The following is a 20000-nucleotide window of genomic DNA, read 5'->3' on the forward strand; positions in this document are numbered from 1 at the left end:
CCTTCCATATAGCCTAGTTACTATGGCAACTGTCAAACAATGCCCCCCTACCAATCCGGCTAGAATTTAAACTTTATTTTTATTGTTTTACCTTTATTTAACGAGGTAAGTCAGTTAAGAACAAATCCTTATTTACAATGACAGCCTACCGCAGCCGACGCTGGGACAATTGTATGGGACGGCCGGTTGTGATACAGCCTGGAATCGAACTAGGGTCTGTAGTGACACCTCTAGCAGGGAGATTTTTATTTTTTTATTTATTATATTTATTTATTTTATTTAGTCAGTTAAGAACAAATTCTTATTTTCAATAACGGCCTAGGAACAGTGGGTTAACTGCCTGTTCAGGGGCAGAACGACAGATTTGTACCTCGTCAGCTCACGGATATGAATTTGCAACCTTCCGGTTACTAGTCCAACGCTCTAACCACTAGGCTACCCTGCCTTAGACTGCTGAACCAGGGTCTGTAGTTGAAAAATTGTTGACTAAATATCATTGTATATTGTGACAGAAACCAACTAAACTTCACCGAGTAGTAGGCCTGTAACCTCCAGGAAGAACACCACGGTACTGTGTGGTGGTAGTGCTGGAGTGGCTGTAGTTCCATAACCTGTGGATTCTGTCACCTGACCACCTGCAACGGAACACAACAACTCGTCTGGATATCGACCTGTATTTAGACGAGAGAAGAAAGAATTCAATATGGTCTATAGCCGTCATCTTCTCCTTAATAAGGAGCGGCAGGGTAGCCTAGTGGTTAGAGCATTGGATTAGTAACCAAAAGGTTGCAAGTGTCGAATCCCTGAGCTGACAAGGTACAAATCTGTCGTTCTGCCCCTGAACAGGCAGTTAACCCACTGTTCCTAGGCCGTCATTGAAAATAAGAATTTGTTCTTAACTGACTTGCCTAGTTAAATAAAGGTAAAATTAAATAAAAAAATAAGTGACTGTGGTTTTTGAGCTCCATTTCAGTTGAGCTCGGTTTGGAACTGAACACAACGTTGCATTCTGGGTTTTTTTTTACTAGGGTTGCATTTATTAGTGCATACCGCACAAACATTTTGCAACTGAAACGAGCTATTCTTATTGGACCAGGTCAGGTTACTCCCTCTCCGTTCAAGTCTGTTTTATTCCGTTGGGTGCCTAATGAACATGACCCATGTCGGAATGCTGTATTTTGTTATTGTAGCAGGATCTTACTGTTTTTAACTCTGGTAGCACAGCGGTCTGAGGCACTGCATCTGCCTGCTAGAGGTGTCACTACAGACCCTGGTTCGATTCCGGGCTGTATCACAACCGGCCGTGACTGGGAGTCCCATAGTGCTGCCCACAATTGGCCCAGCGTCATCCGGGTTCGGTCGCCATTGTAAAATAGAACTTTGTTCTTAACCGACTTGCCTAGTTAAATAAAAAGGTTCAAATTAAAAGAACATTTTACGTACGGGTGGAGCGGGGAATGGAGCCCACAACCCTGGCATTGCCAGCTCTACCAACTGAGCCATACAGGACCACAGTCACCCGACGGCCCCCACACACAGTCACCCACAGACCCGACGCCCCCACAGTCACCCGACGGCCCCCACACAGTCACCCGACGGCCCCCACACAGTCACCCGACGGCGTCACCCGCCCCCACACAGTCACCCGACGGCCCCACACACAGTCACCCGACGGACCACACACAGTCACCCGACGGCCCACACACAGTCACCCGACGGCCCCCACACAGTCACCCGACGGCCCCCACACAGTCAGACAAACGTGATTATTTACTAGAAGACAGACAACATCTAGACCAACATGTCATTGATGTAGTACAATGACATCACTGGATTCTGCCATTACTTGTGTCCAGTAAGAAACGAGTACACTGGATTCTGCCATTACTTGTGTCCAGTAAGAAACGAGTACACTGGATTCTGCCATTACTTGTGTCCAGTAAGAAACGAGTACACTGGATTCTGCCATTACTTGTGTCCAGTAAGAAACTAGTATACTGGATTCTGCCATTACTTGTGTCCAGTAAGAAACTAGTACACTGGATTCTGCCATTACTTGTGTCCAGTATTGTAGCCTTGTATCGTCTTGTTCATCTGTAACAGCTGCTACAAAAAAAATGGAATGACTATTCTGACCTGTTTAACCCACGTCAAGACAGAGACAAACAGAGCTAGAGAGGAACAGGCGGAGAGAGAGAGAGAGACAGAGAGACAGACACATAGCTAGAGAGGAACAGGCGGAGAGAGAGAGAGAGACAGAGAGACAGACACATAGCTAGAGAGGAACAGGCGGAGAGAGAGAGAGAGAGACAGACAGAGCTAGAGAGGAACAGGCGGAGAGAGAGAGAGAGCTAGAGAGGAACAGGCAGAGAGAGAGAGAGAGAGAGAGGAACAGGCGGAGAGAGAGAGAGAGACAGACACAGAGCTAGAAAGGAACAGGCAGAGAGAGAGAGAGAGACAGACACAGAGCTAGAGAGGAACAGGCGGAGAGAGAGAGACAGAGCTAGAGAGGAACAGGCGGAGAGAGACAGACAGACAGAGCTAGAGAGGAACAGGCAGAGAGAGAGAGACAGACACAGAGCTAGAGAGGAACAGGCGGAGAGAGAGAGAGAGAGACAGACACAGAGCTAGAGAGGAACAGGCGGAGAGAGAGAGAGACAGACAGACACAGAGCTAGAGAGGAACAGGCGGAGAGAGAGAGAGACACAGAGCTAGAGAGAGGAACAGGCAGAGAGAGAGAGAGACAGGAAGACAGAGCTAGAGAGAGGAACAGGCGGAGAGAGAGAGACTAGAGTTCATCTCAGTGCATCTTGGCAGCATCATGCACAAAGCTAAATGTAGTGTGTGTGTGGTGTGTTACAGACTGCTTGTTCCATGTAACTACTATGTAATAAACCATCTCGCTGCAGCTCTGTGGCAGCACATAACAGCGTCTACTTAATTAGAATAGAACTAATGTGCAGTCACACACACACATTACCATGCCAACACAATATAGCTGCCTGCCTAGCCCCTCCCCCCCCTGCTCTCCCTTTCAGAAGCTGATCCTTAGTGCATTAAACCAGATCGAGTTCTCTGTCTCCTCTCACTGCCCCTCTCTTTCTCTGCCTGGCTATTCTCTGACACACTGTTGTGTGCCATCACAGAAACACTCATTTCCTCTGTCTCCGGGACACGAGAGGCTACAACAGAGCAGATTCTCTAGCTGGTCGGGTCAAGGATAGTCAACACACAAGACACTACACAAGAACCCAGAAATGAGAGCACTGCTGAGTAAGGAAGGGAGAGAATGCTTACCTGCGGGTGAGATGCGATGTGCTCCAGGCGGTCCTGACTGCCTCTGAGCGCCGGGGGAGACGTTAGATCCCGGGGCTCGTATGCTGTGCTGCTCCGTGTGGTGGCTGTGAGCTCCAAGGGGTGAGCAACCAGAGTTGTGCTGCTGTTGATGATGTTGCTGCTGGCTGTGGTGATGATGGTGGTTAGGTCCGTTTCCCCCGTTGGCATTAATACCGGGGCCGGTCGCACCATACTGCTGGTAGAATCCAGACCGAGAACGCGATCGAGTCCTGGGCGGCTCCATGGCCATTTGATAGGGGTGGTGATGGAAGAAAGATGAGGCGAGGGGGGAGGACGTGGGAGGGGATTGCGGAGGAGAACCGTTGGAGTTGGAAGAACGAAGCGGCAGAAATCCCCGAGCGCCGCTGGTCTGACTGTAGCTGCCTACTAGTCCTCCCCTGCCCCCCTCGGCGCCCCCGTATTCTGTTCGCTCCTGCGACTCGGCTACTGCCCCCGCAACGTCACATAAATTACCCCCTTTTGGTACAGGCTCCGGGGTGGAGGGCAGTCGGGAGAAAATACAGGGTTCCTGAGTCGTCAGTTGACCCGTGGCTGCGATTGGCATTTCCTTTTGGTGGTTTCCTCGTTTTCTTTTCTGTCGTTCTCTGTATTCCCCGGTTTCTTCACCAGAAAATCTCTTTCTTTCTAAAAAAAAATATATATATATATATATATACATACAACTTTGGAACATACTTTTTCCAAACAGTCATCAGCTGTAACGTTCGCAAACTAATCAGCCTAAAACAACAACCGGGTTTAAAAGGCTTCTCATTGAAAGCTGTTGTTTATAACTACGTAGCTTTCAAATGTCAAACTATTTTGTGACATAGCCTTGTTTACGCTTTCAGGAAACTCCCAACTCTGTCTCATGGATCACACAGAAATAAAACTGAGCTCGTCCCTATTCACAGAAACATTTATCCAACTCTCAACTTTCACTTTAAAAATATATTTTTTTTAATTGATAAACTACAGCGGTTCAATGTTTTCTAGGAATAGACTAAGTTAGTTTATTCAACTAGCTAACTGGGTACAGTATACTTCCGTGAAAACCGCCCAGGGCACCGTATCCTGTAACGCCATGGCTAACTAGCATGCTAACTTACAACAACACACGGTTTAGCACCGATACTCGGTTACAACAAACTACCAGTAGTAACAAACTACACAGATCATTCGTAGCCATGTCTAACGTTGTGTAAAGTTTTTTTGTGGGGGTTAGTTTTGATAGTTTGAGTGAGTACGTCGTTAACTTATTCAGCCAGTTAGCTAGAATAGTTAGCCAACTAATAGCATATTAGCCAACGAACCAACCCTTCCTCCCACAGAGAGAAAACCAAGCTAACTAGTCAACCAGGTCTTCAATTCCCTTTAAAAAACGTCCCTGGTTACCAGTATGTTAAACAAAAACAAAATAGCGTATAAAACTTAACATGAGTAGCTCATGTCAGCTAGTTCAATTTAAAGCTAGTACTGGATTTAATCAATGTAGTTAGTTACCGTCAGTCCCAACGGAGAGAAAGCGTTTTCCAACCGGAGAAGCCCGGTCACCGCCAGAAGGGATCGAGCTTGACTGAATGAAAAGTGTCGAATCTCAAATATCAAAGAAAAAAAAAAAACCACACAAAATAGATTTAATTCGAGCTAAAAGTGGGATTTCACCTCTTCGTTCGGCGTTGAGAAAACAGCCGTTTGTTCCCATTATACCATGTTTTTCTTAGTCACTTACCTTTAAATACACGCTGCGGTCTCTACTGTATTCCCGGACTGCGACCAGTCGGTAATATTTTGATCCGTGTGTGTGTTTATGGTCGGTGGCGTGTATTCGCTCGATGTCAACGTGAAATGTGACGAACCGTCAAAAGCAGAAGTCGGATTTCACCCAGGCCGGACTAATCAATAGCAGAAAAAAAATAATTGACAGTTTTTCGCAGCTCATTCTCGCTCTTATTTTCGATATTTAAACCCCCGAAAATCATCTGGGTACCGTGGGTCGTCAATGGATTTCTATTGCAATTATTTTGGGGATTACAGTGAAGGGAATCGTTTCAATAAAAACATGTCCTAAAACTTTCTCAAGGCGAAATTGTGTTTTTTGAGTCCGATCGTTGCTCGATTGGTACTGCCTGGTAAAATCAAACGAAATGTTCCATGCACTTGCAAGACTATAAGGGGCATTTAAATGATTTATTTACATGTAGCCTGCTAGCTATTGCAGCTGCTTAACCGGTATTTTTTTATGTTATGCCTGTTTATAAAAGTTTACTTTTTTGTTGTTGTTGAAAATACAGGAACTATTGGGGAAACAAACAATATTAGCGCTGTTAAGGATTTGAAAATTACAAACTACATGACCAAAAGTATGTGGACACCTGCTCGTCGAACATCTCATTCCAAAAATCATGGGTGTTAATATGGAGTTGGTCCCCCTTTGCTGCTATAACAGCCTCCACTCTTCTGGGAAGGTTTTCCACTAGATGTTGGAACAATGCTGCTATAACAGCCTCCACTCTTCTGGGAAGGTTTTCCACTAGATGATGGAACATTGCTGCTATAACAGCCTCCACTCTTCTGGGAAGGTTTTCCACTAGATGTTGGAACATTGCTGCTATAACAGCCTCCACTCTTCTGGGAAGGTTTTCCACTAGATGATGGAACATTGCTGCTATAACAGCCTCCACTCTTCTGGGAAGGTTTTCCACTAGATGATGGAACATTGCTGCTATAACAGCCTCCACTCTTCTGGGAAGGCTTGCCACTAGATGATGGAACATTGCTGCTATAACAGCCTCCACTCTTCTGGGAAGGTTTTCCACTAGATGTTGGAACAATGCTGCTATAACAGCCTCCACTCTTCTGGGAAGGCTTTCCACTAGATGATAGAACATTGCTGCTATAACAGCCTCCACTCTTCTGGGAAGGTTTTCCACTAGATGATGGGACATTGCTGCTATAACAGCCTCCACTCTTCTGGGAAGGCTTTCCACTAGATGATAGAACATTGCTGCTATAACAGCCTCCACTCTTCTGGGAAGGTTTTCCACTAGATGATGGAACATTGCTGCTATAACAGCCTCCACTCTTCTGAGAAGGTTTTCCACTAGATGTTGGAACATTGCTGTGGGGACTTGCTTCCATTCAGTCACAAGAGCATTAGCAAGGTTGGAAACTGATGTTGGGCGATTAGGCCTGGCTCGCATTCGGTGTTCCAATTCATCCCAAAGGTGTTTGATGGGGTTGAGCTCAGGACTCTGTGCAGGCCTGTCAAGTTCTTCCACACCGATCTCGACAAACCATTTCTGTATGGACCTCGCTTTGTGGACAAATGGCATTGTCATCCTGAAACAGGAAAGGGCCTTCCCCAAACTGTTGCCACAAAGTTGGAAGCACATAATCTTCTAGAATGTCATTCTATGCTGTAGCCTTAAGATTTCCCTTCACTGGAACTAAGGGGCCCGAACCATGAAAAACAGCCCCAGACCATTATTCCTACTCCACCAAACTTTACAGTTGGCACTCTGCATGCAACTACTATTTCATTTAGTGGTGAAGTGTGATCCATCACTCCAGAGAACGCGTTTCCACTGCTCCAGAGTCCAATGGCGGCCAGCTGTACACCACTCCAGCCGACGCTTGGCATTGTGCCTGGTGATCTTAGGCTTGTGTGAGGCTGCTCAGCCATGGGAAACCATTTAATGATGCTCCCGATGGACAGTTCTTGTGCTGAAGTTGCTTCCAGAGGCAGTTTGGAATTCTGTAGTGAGTGTTGCAACCGAGGACAGACGATTTTTACACGCTGCACGTTTCAGCACTCGCCAGTCCCATTCTGTGAGCTTGTGTGGCCTACCATTTCGCACTGAGCCATTGTTGCTCCTAGACATTTCTACTTCACAATGACAGCACTTACAGTTGACCAGGGCAGCTCTAGCAGGGCAGAACTTTTATGAAATGAATTGTTGGAAAGGTGGCATCCTATATGACGGTGCCACGTTAAAGTCACTGAGCTCTTCATAAATATTTTCTATTTCTTGAACTGCTTGTAAGTGAGCATTTCACTGTAAGGTCTTGTTGTATTCGGCGCCTGTGACTAATAAAGTTTCATTTGATTTGAATTGATTGATTGTATTATTCATTACTTATACAGAAATGTAAACATTTCAATAAAGACTTACAGGACAGCAGTAATTATACTCATATTACATTGCAGCAATTATACACACATTACACAGCAGGAAAACATCAGCAGATTATGTTTGGGTGAAATTATCACCAACTACACCCTTTTTCTTCATGAGAGGCAGACTACCTCTTAAATGGCACCATATTACAATGGGCAATATTCTGTAGCAATATATCCTATTATAATGGGCAATATACTGTAGCAATATACTCTATTATAATGGGCAATATACTGTAGCAATATACCCTATTATAATGGGCAATATACTGTAGCAATATACCCTATTATAATGGGCAATATACTGTAGCAATATACTCTATTATAATGGGCAACATACTCTAGCGATATACTCTATTATAATGGACAAAATACTCTAGCGATATACTCTATTATAATGGGCAACATACTCTAGCAATATACTCTATTATAATGGGCAACATACTCTAGCGATATAGCCTATTATAATGGGCAACATACTCTAGCGATATACCCTATTATAATCGGCAACATACTGGAGCGATATACTCTATTATAATGGGCAACATACTCTAGCGATATACTCTATTATAATGGGCAACATACTGGAGCGATATACTCTATTATAATGGGCAACATACTCTAGCGATATACCCTATTATAATGGGCAACATACTCTAGCGATATACTCTATTATAATGGGCAACATACTCTAGCGATATACCCTATTATAATGGGCAACATACTCTAGGGATATACTCTATTATAATGGGCAACATACTGGAGCGATATACTCTATTATAATGGGTAACATACTCTAGCGATATACTCTATTATAATGGGCAACATACTCTAGCGATATACTCTATTATAATGGGCAACATACTCTAGCGATATACTCTATTATAATGGGCAACATACTCTCGCGATATACCCTATTATAATGGGCAACATACTCTAGCGATATACTCTATTATAATGGGCAACATACTCTAGCGATATACCCTATTATAATGGGCAACATACTCTAGGGATATACTCTATTATAATGGGCAACATACTGGAGCGATATACTCTATTATAATGGGTAACATACTCTAGCGATATACTCTATTATAATGGGCAACATACTCTAGCGATATACTCTATTATAATGGGCAACATACTCTAGCGATATACTCTATTATAATGGGCAACATACTCTCGCGATATACCCTATTATAATGGGGAACATACTCTAGCGATATACTCTATTATAATGGGCAACATACTCTCGCGATATACCCTATTATAATGGGGAACATACTCTAGCGATATACTCTATTATAATGGGCAATATACCGTAACAATACACAGTAATGTAGTGGGTGATACAGCCTACATCAATATACTGTAGCAATATACAGTAAAATAATGGGTAATGTAGCCTACATCAATATACAGTAATATAGTGGGTAATATAGCCTACATCAATATACAGTAATATAGTGGGTAATATAGCCTACATCAATATACTGTAATATAGTGGGTAATATAGCCTACATCAATATACTGTAGTAATATACACTAATATAGTGGGTAATACAGCATACATCAATATACTGTAGTAATACACACTAATATAGTGGGTAATATAGCCTACATCAATATACAGTAATATAGTGGGTAATATAGCCTACATCAATATACTGTAGATATGTGCACTAATATAGTGGGTAATATAGCCTACATCAATATACTGTAGTAATACACACTAATATAGTGGGTAATATAGCCTACATCAATATACTGTAGTAATATACACTAATATAGTGGGTAATATAGCCTACATCAATATACTGTAGTAATATACACTAATATAGTGGGTAATATAGCCTACATCAATATACTGTAGTAATACACACTAATATAGTGGGTAATATAGCCTACATCAATATACTGTAGTAATACAGATTAATATAGTGGGTAATATAGCCTACATCAATATACTGTAGTAATACAGATTAATATAGTGGGTAATATAGCCTACATCAATATACTGAAGCAATACACACTAATATAGTGGGTAATATAGCCTACATCAATATACTGTAGTAATACACACTAATATAGTGGGTAATATAGCCTACATCAATATACTGTAGTAATACAGATTAATATAGTGGGTAATATAGCCTACATCAATATACTGTAGTAATACACACTAATATAGTGGGTAATATAGCCTACATCAATATACTGTAGTAATACACACTAATATAGTGGGTAATATAGCCTACATCAATATACTGTAGTAATACACACTAATATAGTGGGTAATATAGCCTACATCAATATACTGTAGTAATACAGATTAATATAGTGGGTAATATAGTCTACATCAATATACTGTAGTAATACAGATTAATATAGTGGGTAATATAGCCTACATCAATATACTGTAGTAATACAAATTAATATAGTGGGTAATATGGCCTACATCAATATACCGTGTAGACTATGTACTATGTAAACATTGATTGTTTTGATTTGTTCAGGAATACATTCCATTAAATTTTTAAATATTCCTAGGAGAATTCCTTGAATTTTCCCTAACACTGCGAGACTCCCCATCACACCCCTGCTTACCCCTGATCATATGCATATTGGGAGTGTGTATATGTGTATGTGTGTGTGTGTGTGTGTGTGTGTGTGTGTGTGTGTGTGTGTGTGTGTGTGTGTGTGTGTGTGTGTGTGTGTGTGTGTGTGTGTGTGTGTGTGTGTGTGTGTGTGTGTGTGTGTGTGTGTGTGTGTGTGTGTGTGTGTGTGTGTGTGTGTGTGTGTGTGAGGATGGGTTGTGTGAAACCCACACAGACACACATCTCACCTCCTAAACCTTGTTCCCCTTTGTTTTTGTTCTCTCATTTCACATACATCCCCCTCTCTCACACACACACACACACACACACACACACACACACACACACACACACACACACACACACACACACACACACACACACACACACACACACACACACACACACACACACACACACACACACACACACACACACACAGTAATGTGCTGTGGCAACCTGCGTCCATCCGTAGACAGGCGTGAAGGATCAAGTCTTCACCCAGTGTACTACTGATATTCATAAGATGAGGCTGCAGAGGAGAGGGGGAGAGAGAGGGAGAGAATAGGAAAGAGAGAGATAGGGGTAGATAGGAGGGGAGAGAGAAAGGGGGAGAAAGAGAGAAATGGGGGAGAGAGAGATTGGGGACGAGAGGAGGGGGACGAGAGGAAGAGGAGAGAGAGAAAGGAGGAGAGAGAGAAAGGGGAGAGAGAGGAGGGGGACTAGAGGAAGAGGAGACAGGAGAGAGAGAAAGGAGGAGAGAGAGAAAGGAGGAGAGAGCAAAAGAGGAGAGAGAGGAGGGGGACTAGAGGAAGAGGAGACAGGAGAGAGAGATAGGAGGAGAGAGAGAAATGGGAGAGAGAGGGAGGGGGACTAGAGGAAGAGGAGACAGGAGAGAGAGAAAGGAGGAGAGAGAGAAAGGGGAGAGAGAGGAGGGGGACTAGAGGAAGAGGAGACAGGAGAGAGAGAAAGGGGAGAGAAAGCAGGGGAGAGAGAAAGGAGGAGAGAGAGAAAGGGAGAGAGAGGAGGGGGACTAGGGGAAGAGGAGACAGGGAGAGAGAAAGGAAGAGAGAGAGGAGGGGGACTAGAGGAAGAGGAGACAGAAGAGAGAGAAAGGGGAGAGAAAGGAGGGGAGAGAGAGAAAGGAAGAGAGAGAGAGGAGGACTAGAGGAAGAGGAGACAGGGGAGAGAGAAAGGAAGAGAGAGAGAGGAGGGAGACTAGAGGAAGAGAGGAGACAGGGGAGAGAGAAAGGAAGAGAGAGAGAGGAGGGGGACTAGAGGAAGAGGAGACAGGAGAGAGAGAAAGGAAGAGAGAGAGAGGAGGGGGAATAGAGGAAGAGGAGACAGGGGAGAGAGAAAGGAAGAGAGAGAGAGAGAGGGGGACTAGAAGAAGAGGAGACAGGAGAGAGAGAAAGGAAGAGAGAGAGGGGGGGGGGACTAGAGGAAGAGGAGACAGGGGAGAGAGAAAGGAAGAGAGAGAGAGGAGGGAGACTAGAGGAAGAGGAGACAGGGGGAGAGAGAAAGGAAGAGAGAGAGAGGAGGGGGACTAGAGGAAGAGGAGACAGGAGAGAGAGAAAGGAAGAGAGACAGAGGAGGGGGACTAGAGGAAGAGGAGACAGGAGAGAGAGAAAGGAAGAGAGAGAGAGGAGGGGGAATAGAGGAAGAGTAGACAGGGGAGAGAGAAAGGAAGAGAGAGAGGAGGGAGGGGGACTAGAAGAAGAGGAGACAGGAGAGAGAGAAAGGAAGAGAGAGAGAGGAAGGGGACTAGAGGAAGAGGAGACAGGGGAGAGAGAAAGGAAGAGAGAGATAGGAGGGGGACTAGAGGAAGAGGAGACAGGAGAGAGAGAAAGGAAGAGAGAGAGAGGAGGGGGACTAGAGGAAGAGGAGACAGGAGAGAGAGAACGCGTGGGCAGAGGGAAGAGAGACCAGTGAGAGGGCTGTGATGGGGAGTCTCGTGGGTATTTGTGGTGTAGGGTGGAGGGGCAAGGGAAATTGGTAAGTGGGTTAGAGGTAGAGGACTAGAATGATAGAGGGTTGGGGGTGGAGTGTCATAGGGCTCTGGGGGGATGGGAATAAGGATGGATGTGGTGGGGGGAGGGGAGTAGAGGGGTTCTGTTGACGTCCTCTACCATTGGCTTGTTCAAACGGTGGGGGAGGGGCAGACACTACCATGTCCACACCAGCTGTAGTGAGAGGGAGAGGAGAGAAACAAAGAGAAGAGAGAGAAAAGAGAGATAGATATGAGAGGAGGAGAGGAGAGGAAAAAGAAAAGAGAAGAGAGAGACCAGATAGAAGAGAAAGAGGCGAGAGAGAAGAGAGGAGAAGAAACAGAGAGAGGAGAGAGGAGAAGAAAGAGAGAGGGGAGAGAGAGAAGAGAGGAGAGGAAACAGATAGAGGAATGAGAGAAGAGAGAGACAACCAAGAATTCACAAAATTGGTCAAACACCAAATTGAGACTCTGCATGCAGAATTTTGCAAAAATATCCTCAGTGTACAACGTAAAACACCACATAATGCATGCAGAGCAGAATTAGGCTGATACCCACTAATTATCTAAATCGAGAAAAAGAGACGTTAAAATTCTACAACCACCTAAAAGGAAGCGATTCCCAAACCTTCCATAACAAAGCCTTCCCCTAAAGAGAGATGAACCTGGAGAAGAGTCCCCTAAGCAAGCTGGTCCTGGGGCTCTGTTCACAAACACAAACAGACCCCACAGAGCCCTAGGACAGCAACACAATTAGACCCAAACAAATCATGAGCAAACAAAAAGAGAATTACTTGACACATCAGAAAGAATTAACAAAACAACTGAGCAAACTAGAATGCTATTTAGCCCTTAAACAGAGAGTACACAGTGGCAGAATACCTGCCCACTGTGACTGACCCAAAAGGAAGGACATCTTTGACTATGTAAAGCTTTGACTATGTAAAGTGAGCATAGCCTTGATATTGAGAGAGGCCGCCGTAGGCAGACCTAGTTCTCAAGAGAAGACAGTCCCACCTGATGTTCTGTTGAACAACCCAGATCTAGTCCCATCTGATGTTCTGTTGAACAACCCAGATCTAGTCCCACCTGATGTTCTGTTCAGTCATAACAGCCCAGATCTAGTCTCTCCTGGTGTTCTGTTGAACAACCCAGTTCTAGTCCCACCTGATGTTCAGTCATAACAACCCAGATCTAGTCTCTCCTGGTGTTCTGTTCAGTCATAACAGCCCAGATCTAGTCTCTCCTGGTGTTCTGTTCAGTCATAACAACCCAGATCTAGTCTCTCCTGGTGTTCTGTTCAGTCATAACAGCCCAGATCTAGTCTCTCCTGGTGTTCTGTTCAGTCATAACAGCCCAGATCTAGTCTCACCTGGTGTTCTGTTCAGTCATAACAGCCCAGATCTAGTCTCACCTGGTGTTCTGTTCAGTCATAACAGCCCAGATCTAGTCTCTCCTGGTGTTCTGTTTAACAGCCCAGATCTTGTCTCTCCTGGTGTTCTGTTTAACAACCCAGATCTAGTCTCTCCTGGTGTTCTGTTTAACAGCCCAGATCTTGTCTCTCCTGGTGTTCTGTTTAACAACCCAGATCTAGTCTCTCCTGGTGTTCTGTTCAGTCATAACAACCCAGATCTAGTCCCTCCTGGTGTTCTGTTCAGTCATAACAGCCCAGATCTAGTCCCACCTGGTGTTCTGTTGAACAACCCAGATCTAGTCTCTCCTGGTGTTCTGTTGAACAACCCAGATCTAGTCTCTCCTGGTGTTCTGTTCAGTCATAACAGCCCAGATCTAGTCCCACCTGGTGTTCTGTTGAACAACCCAGATCTAGTCTCTCCTGGTGTTCTGTTGAACAACCCAGATCTAGTCTCTCCTGGTGTTCTGTTCAGTCATAACAGCCCAGATCTAGTCTCTCCTGGTGTTCTGTTTAACAACCCAGATCTAGTCCCACCTGATGTTCTGTTCAGTCATAACAACCCAGATCTAGTCTCTCCTGGTGTTCTGTTCAGTCATAACAGCCCAGATCTAGTCCCACCTGATGTTCTGTTGAACAACCCAGATCTAGTCCCACCTGATGTTCTGTTCAGACATAACAGCCCAGATCTTGTCTCTCCTGGTGTTCTGTTCAGTCATAACAACCCAGATCTAGTCTCTCCTGGTGTTCTGTTGAACAACCCAGATCTAGTCTCTCCTGGTGTTCTGTTGAACAACCCAGATCTAGTCTCTCCTGGTGTTCTGTTGAACAACCCAGATCTAGTCTCTCCTGGTGTTCTGTTGAACAACCCAGATCTAGTCTCTCCTGGTGTTCTGTTGAACAACCCAGATCTAGTCTCTCCTGGTGTTCTGTTGAACAACCCAGATCTAGTCTCTCCTGGTGTTCTGTTGAACAACCCAGATCTAGTCTCTCCTGGTGTTCTGTTGAACAACCCAGATCTAGTCCCACCTGATGTTCTGTTTAACAGCCCAGATCTAGTCCCACCTGGTGTTCTGTTGAACAACCCAGATCTAGTCTCTCCTGGTGTTCTGTTGAACAACCCAGATCTAGTCTCTCCTGGTGTTCTGTTGAACAACCCAGATCTAGTCCCACCTGATGTTCTGTTGAACAACCCAGATCTAGTCCCACCTGATGTTCTGTTGAACAACCCAGATCTAGTCCCACCTGATGTTCTGTTTAACAGCCCAGATCTAGTCCCACCTGGTGTTCTGTTCAGACATAACAGCCCAGATCTTGTCTCTCCTGGTGTTCTGTTCAGTCATAACAACCCAGATCTAGTCTCTCCTGATGTTCTGTTTAACAGCCCAGTTCTAGTCCCACCTGATGTTCTGTTTAACAGCCCAGATCTAGTCCCACCTGATGTTCTGTTTAACAGCCCAGATCTAGTCCCACCTGGTGTTCTGTTCAGACATAACAGCCCAGATCTTGTCTCTCCTGGTGTTCTGTTCAGTCATAACAACCCAGATCTAGTCCCACCTGATGTTCTGTTCAGACATAACAGCCCAGATCTAGTCTCTCCTGGTGTTCTGTTTAACAGCCCAGATCTAGTCCCACCTGATGTTCTGTTTAACAACCCAGATCTAGTCTCTCCTGGTGTTCTGTTCAGTCATAACAACCCAGATCTAGTCTCTCCTGGTGTTCTGTTTAACAACCCAGATCTAGTCTCTCCTGGTGTTCTGTTTAACAACCCAGATCTAGTCTCTCCTGGTGTTCTGTTTAACAACCCAGTTCTAGTCTCTCCTGGTGTTCTGTTCAGTCATAACAGCCCAGTTCTAGTCCCACCTGATGTTCAGTCATAACAACCCAGATCTAGTCTCTCCTGGTGTTCTGTTTAACAACCCAGATCTAGTCCCACCTGATGTTCTGTTGAACAGCCCAGATCTAGTCTCTCCTGGTGTTCTGTTCAGTCATAACAGCCCAGTTCTAGTCCCACCTGATGTTCAGTCATAACAACCCAGATCTAGTCTCTCCTGGTGTTCTGTTCAGTCATAACAGCCCAGTTCTAGTCCCACCTGATGTTCAGTCATAACAACCCAGATCTTGTCTCTCCTGGTGTTCTGTTGAACAACCCAGATCTAGTCTCTCCTGGTGTTCTGTTCAGTCATAACAGCCCAGATCTAGTCTCTCCTGGTGTTCTGTTTAACAACCCAGATCTAGTCCCACCTGATGTTCTGTTCAGTCATAACAACCCAGATCTAGTCTCTCCTGGTGTTCTGTTCAGTCATAACAGCCCAGATCTAGTCTCTCCTGGTGTTCTGTTGAACAACCCAGATCTAGTCCCACCTGATGTTCTGTTCAGACATAACAGCCCAGATCTTGTCTCTCCTGGTGTTCTGTTCAGTCATAACAACCCAGATCTAGTCTCTCCTGGTGTTCTGTTCAGTCATAACAACCCAGATCTAGTCTCTCCTGGTGTTCTGTTTAACAGCCCAGATCTAGTCTCTCCTGGTGTTCTGTTCAGTCATAACAGCCCAGATCTTGTCTCTCCTGATGTTCAGTCATAACAGCCCAGATCTTGTCTCTCCTGATGTTCAGTCATAACAGCCCAGATCTAGTCTCTCCTGGTGTTCTGTTCAGTCATAACAGCCCAGATCTTGTCTCTCCTGATGTTCAGTCATAACAGCCCAGATCTAGTCCCACCTGATGTTCTGTTTAACAGCCCAGATCTTGTCTCTCCTGGTGTTCTGTTTAACAACCCAGATCTTGTCTCTCCTGGTGTTCTGTTTAACAGCCCAGATCTTGTCTCTCCTGATGTTCTGTTCAGTCATAACAGCCCAGATCTAGTCTCTCCTGGTGTTCTGTTCAGTCATAACAACCCAGATCTAGTCTCTCCTGGTGTTCTGTTCAGTCATAACAGCCCAGATCTAGTCTCTCCTGGTGTTCTGTTCAGTCATAACAGCCCAGATCTTGTCTCTCCTGGTGTTCTGTTCAGTCATAACAGCCCAGATCTAGTCTCTCCTGGTGTTCTGTTCAGTCATAACAGCCCAGATCTAGTCTCTCCTGGTGTTCTGTTCAGTCATAACAGCCCAGATCTTGTCTCTCCTGGTGTTCTGTTTAACAACCCAGATCTTGTCTCTCCTGGTGTTCTGTTCAGTCATAACAGCCCAGATCTTGTCTCTCCTGATGTTCTGTTCAGTCATAACAGCCCAGATCTAGTCTCTCCTGGTGTTCTGTTCAGTCATAACAGCCCAGATCTAGTCTCTCCTGATGTTCTGTTCAGTCATAACAGCCCAGATCTAGTCTCTCCTGGTGTTCTGTTCAGTCATAACAGCCCAGATCTAGTCTCTCCTGGTGTTCTGTTCAGTCATAACAGCCCAGATCTAGTCTCTCCTGATGTTCTGTTTAACAACCCAGATCTAGTCTCTCCTGGTGTTCTGTTTAACAACCCAGATCTAGTCCCACCTGATGTTCTGTTGAACAACCCAGATCTAGTCCCACCTGATGTTCTGTTGAACAACCCAGATCTAGTCCCACCTGATGTTCTGTTCAGTCATAACAGCCCAGATCTTGTCTCTCCTGATGTTCAGTCATAACAGCCCAGATCTTGTCTCTCCTGGTGTTCTGTTGAACAACCCAGATCTAGTCTCTCCTGGTGTTCTGTTCAGTCATAACAGCCCAGATCTTGTCTCTCCTGATGTTCAGTCATAACAGCCCAGATCTTGTCTCTCCTGGTGTTCTGTTGAACAACCCAGATCTAGTCTCTCCTGGTGTTCTGTTCAGTCATAACAGCCCAGATCTTGTCTCTCCTGATGTTCAGTCATAACAGCCCAGATCTAGTCTCTCCTGGTGTTCTGTTCAGTCATAACAGCCCAGATCTTGTCTCTCCTGATGTTCAGTCATAACAGCCCAGATCTAGTCTCTCCTGATGTTCTGTTTAACAGCCCAGATCTAGTCTCTCCTGGTGTTCTGTTGAACAACCCAGATCTAGTCCCACCTGGTGTTCTGTTGAACAACCCAGATCTAGTCCCACCTGATGTTCTGTTTAACAGCCCAGATCTAGTCTCTCCTGGTGTTCTGTTCAGTCATAACAGCCCAGATCTAGTCTCTCCTGGTGTTCTGTTGAACAACCCAGATCTAGTCTCTCCTGGTGTTCTGTTCAGTCATAACAGCCCAGATCTAGTCTCTCCTGGTGTTCTGTTTAACAGCCCAGATCTTGTCTCTCCTGGTGTTCTGTTTAACAACCCAGATCTAGTCTCTCCTGGTGTTCTGTTCAGTCATAACAACCCAGATCTAGTCTCTCCTGATGTTCTGTTTAACAGCCCAGATCTAGTCTCTCCTGGTGTTCTGTTCAGTCATAACAGCCCAGATCTTGTCTCTCCTGATGTTCAGTCATAACAACCCAGATCTTGTCTCTCCTGGTGTTCTGTTTAACAGCCCAGATCTAGTCTCTCCTGGTGTTCTGTTCAGTCATAACAGCCCAGATCTTGTCTCTCCTGATGTTCAGTCATAACAGCCCAGATCTTGTCTCTCCTGGTGTTCAGTCATAACAGCCCAGATCTTGTCTCTCCTGATGTTCAGTCATAACAGCCCAGATCTTGTCTCTCCTGGTGTTCTGTTGAACAACCCAGATCTAGTCTCTCCTGGTGTTCTGTTCAGTCATAACAGCCCAGATCTTGTCTCTCCTGATGTTCAGTCATAACAGCCCAGATCTAGTCTCTCCTGGTGTTCTGTTCAGTCATAACAGCCCAGATCTTGTCTCTCCTGATGTTCAGTCATAACAGCCCAGATCTTGTCTCTCCTGGTGTTCTGTTTAACAGCCCAGATCTAGTCTCTCCTGGTGTTCTGTTGAACAACCCAGATCTAGTCCCACCTGATGTTCTGTTGAACAACCCAGATCTTGTCTCTCCTGGTGTTCTGTTTAACAGCCCAGATCTAGTCCCACCTGGTGTTCTGTTCAGTCATAACAGCCCAGATCTAGTCTCTCCTGGTGTTCTGTTTAACAACCCAGATCTAGTCTCTCCTGGTGTTCTGTTCAGTCATAACAGCCCAGATCTAGTCTCTCCTGGTGTTCTGTTTAACAACCCAGATCTAGTCTCTCCTGGTGTTCTGTTTAACAACCCAGATCTAGTCCCACCTGATGTTCTGTTTAACAACCCAGATCTAGTCTCTCCTGGTGTTCTGTTTAACAGCCCAGATCTAGTCTCTCCTGGTGTTCTGTCATAACAACCCAGATCTAGTCTCTCCTGGTGTTCTGTTCAGTCATAACAGCCCAGATCTAGTCCCACCTGGTGTTCTGTTCAGACATAACAGCCCAGATCTAGTCTCTCCTGGTGTTCTGTTCAGTCATAACAACCCAGATCTAGTCCCACCTGATGTTCTGTTCAGACATAACAGCCCAGATCTAGTCTCTCCTGGTGTTCTGTTGAACAACCCAGATCTAGTCCCACCTGATGTTCTGTTGAACAACCCAGATCTTGTCTCTCCTGGTGTTCTGTTTAACAGCCCAGATCTAGTCCCACCTGGTGTTCTGTTTAACAACCCAGATCTAGTCTCTCCTGATGTTCTGTTCAGTCATAACAGCCCAGATCTAGTCTCTCCTGGTGTTCTGTTTAACAACCCAGATCTAGTCTCTCCTGGTGTTCTGTTCAGTCATAACAGCCCAGATCTAGTCTCTCCTGATGTTCTGTTCAGACATAACAGCCCAGATCTAGTCTCTCCTGGTGTTCTGTTCAGTCATAACAGCCCAGATCTTGTCTCTCCTGGTGTTCTGTTCAGTCATAACAGCCCAGATCTAGTCTCTCCTGGTGTTCTGTTCAGACATAACAGCCCAGATCTAGTCTCTCCTGGTGTTCTGTTCAGTCATAACAGCCCAGATCTAGTCTCTCCTGGTGTTCTGTTCAGTCATAACAGCCCAGATCTAGTCTCTCCTGGTGTTCTGTTCAGACATAACAGCCCAGATCTAGTCTCTCCTGGTGTTCTGTTTAACAGCCCAGATCTTGTCTCTCCTGGTGTTCTGTTTAACAACCCAGATCTAGTCTCTTCTGGTGTTCTGTTAAACAACCCAGATCTAGTCTCTCCTGGTGTTCTGTTTAACAACCCAGATCTAGTCTCTCCTGGTGTTCTGTTTAACAGCCCAGATCTAGTCCCACCTGATGTTCTGTTTAACAACCCAGATCTAGTCTCTCCTGGTGTTCTGTTTAACAGCCCAGATCTAGTCCCACCTGATGTTCTGTTTAACAACCCAGATCTAGTCCCACCTGATGTTCTGTTCAGTCATAACAGCCCAGATCTTGTCTCTCCTGGTGTTCTGTTCAGTCATAACAGCCCAGATCTTGTCTCTCCTGGTGTTCTGTTCAGACATAACAGCCCAGATCTAGTCTCTCCTGGTGTTCTGTTCAGACATAACAGCCCAGATCTAGTCTCTCCTGGTGTTCTGTTGAACAACCCAGATCTAGTCTCTCCTGGTGT

At 45.1% G+C, this 20000-nt stretch overlaps 1 pseudogene; it reads right to left on the reverse strand.

Annotated features, from left to right (window-relative positions):
• Positions 1–3977, reverse strand: part of LOC135506600 (E3 ubiquitin-protein ligase RNF38-like) — a 46542-nt pseudogene extending 42565 nt beyond the window's left edge.
• Between the last annotated feature and the right edge of the window lie 16023 nt (positions 3978–20000).

The sequence above is a fragment of the Oncorhynchus masou genome, chromosome 20, assembly GCF_036934945.1.
Source record: "Oncorhynchus masou masou isolate Uvic2021 chromosome 20, UVic_Omas_1.1, whole genome shotgun sequence".
NCBI classification, from domain to species: domain Eukaryota; kingdom Metazoa; phylum Chordata; class Actinopteri; order Salmoniformes; family Salmonidae; genus Oncorhynchus; species Oncorhynchus masou.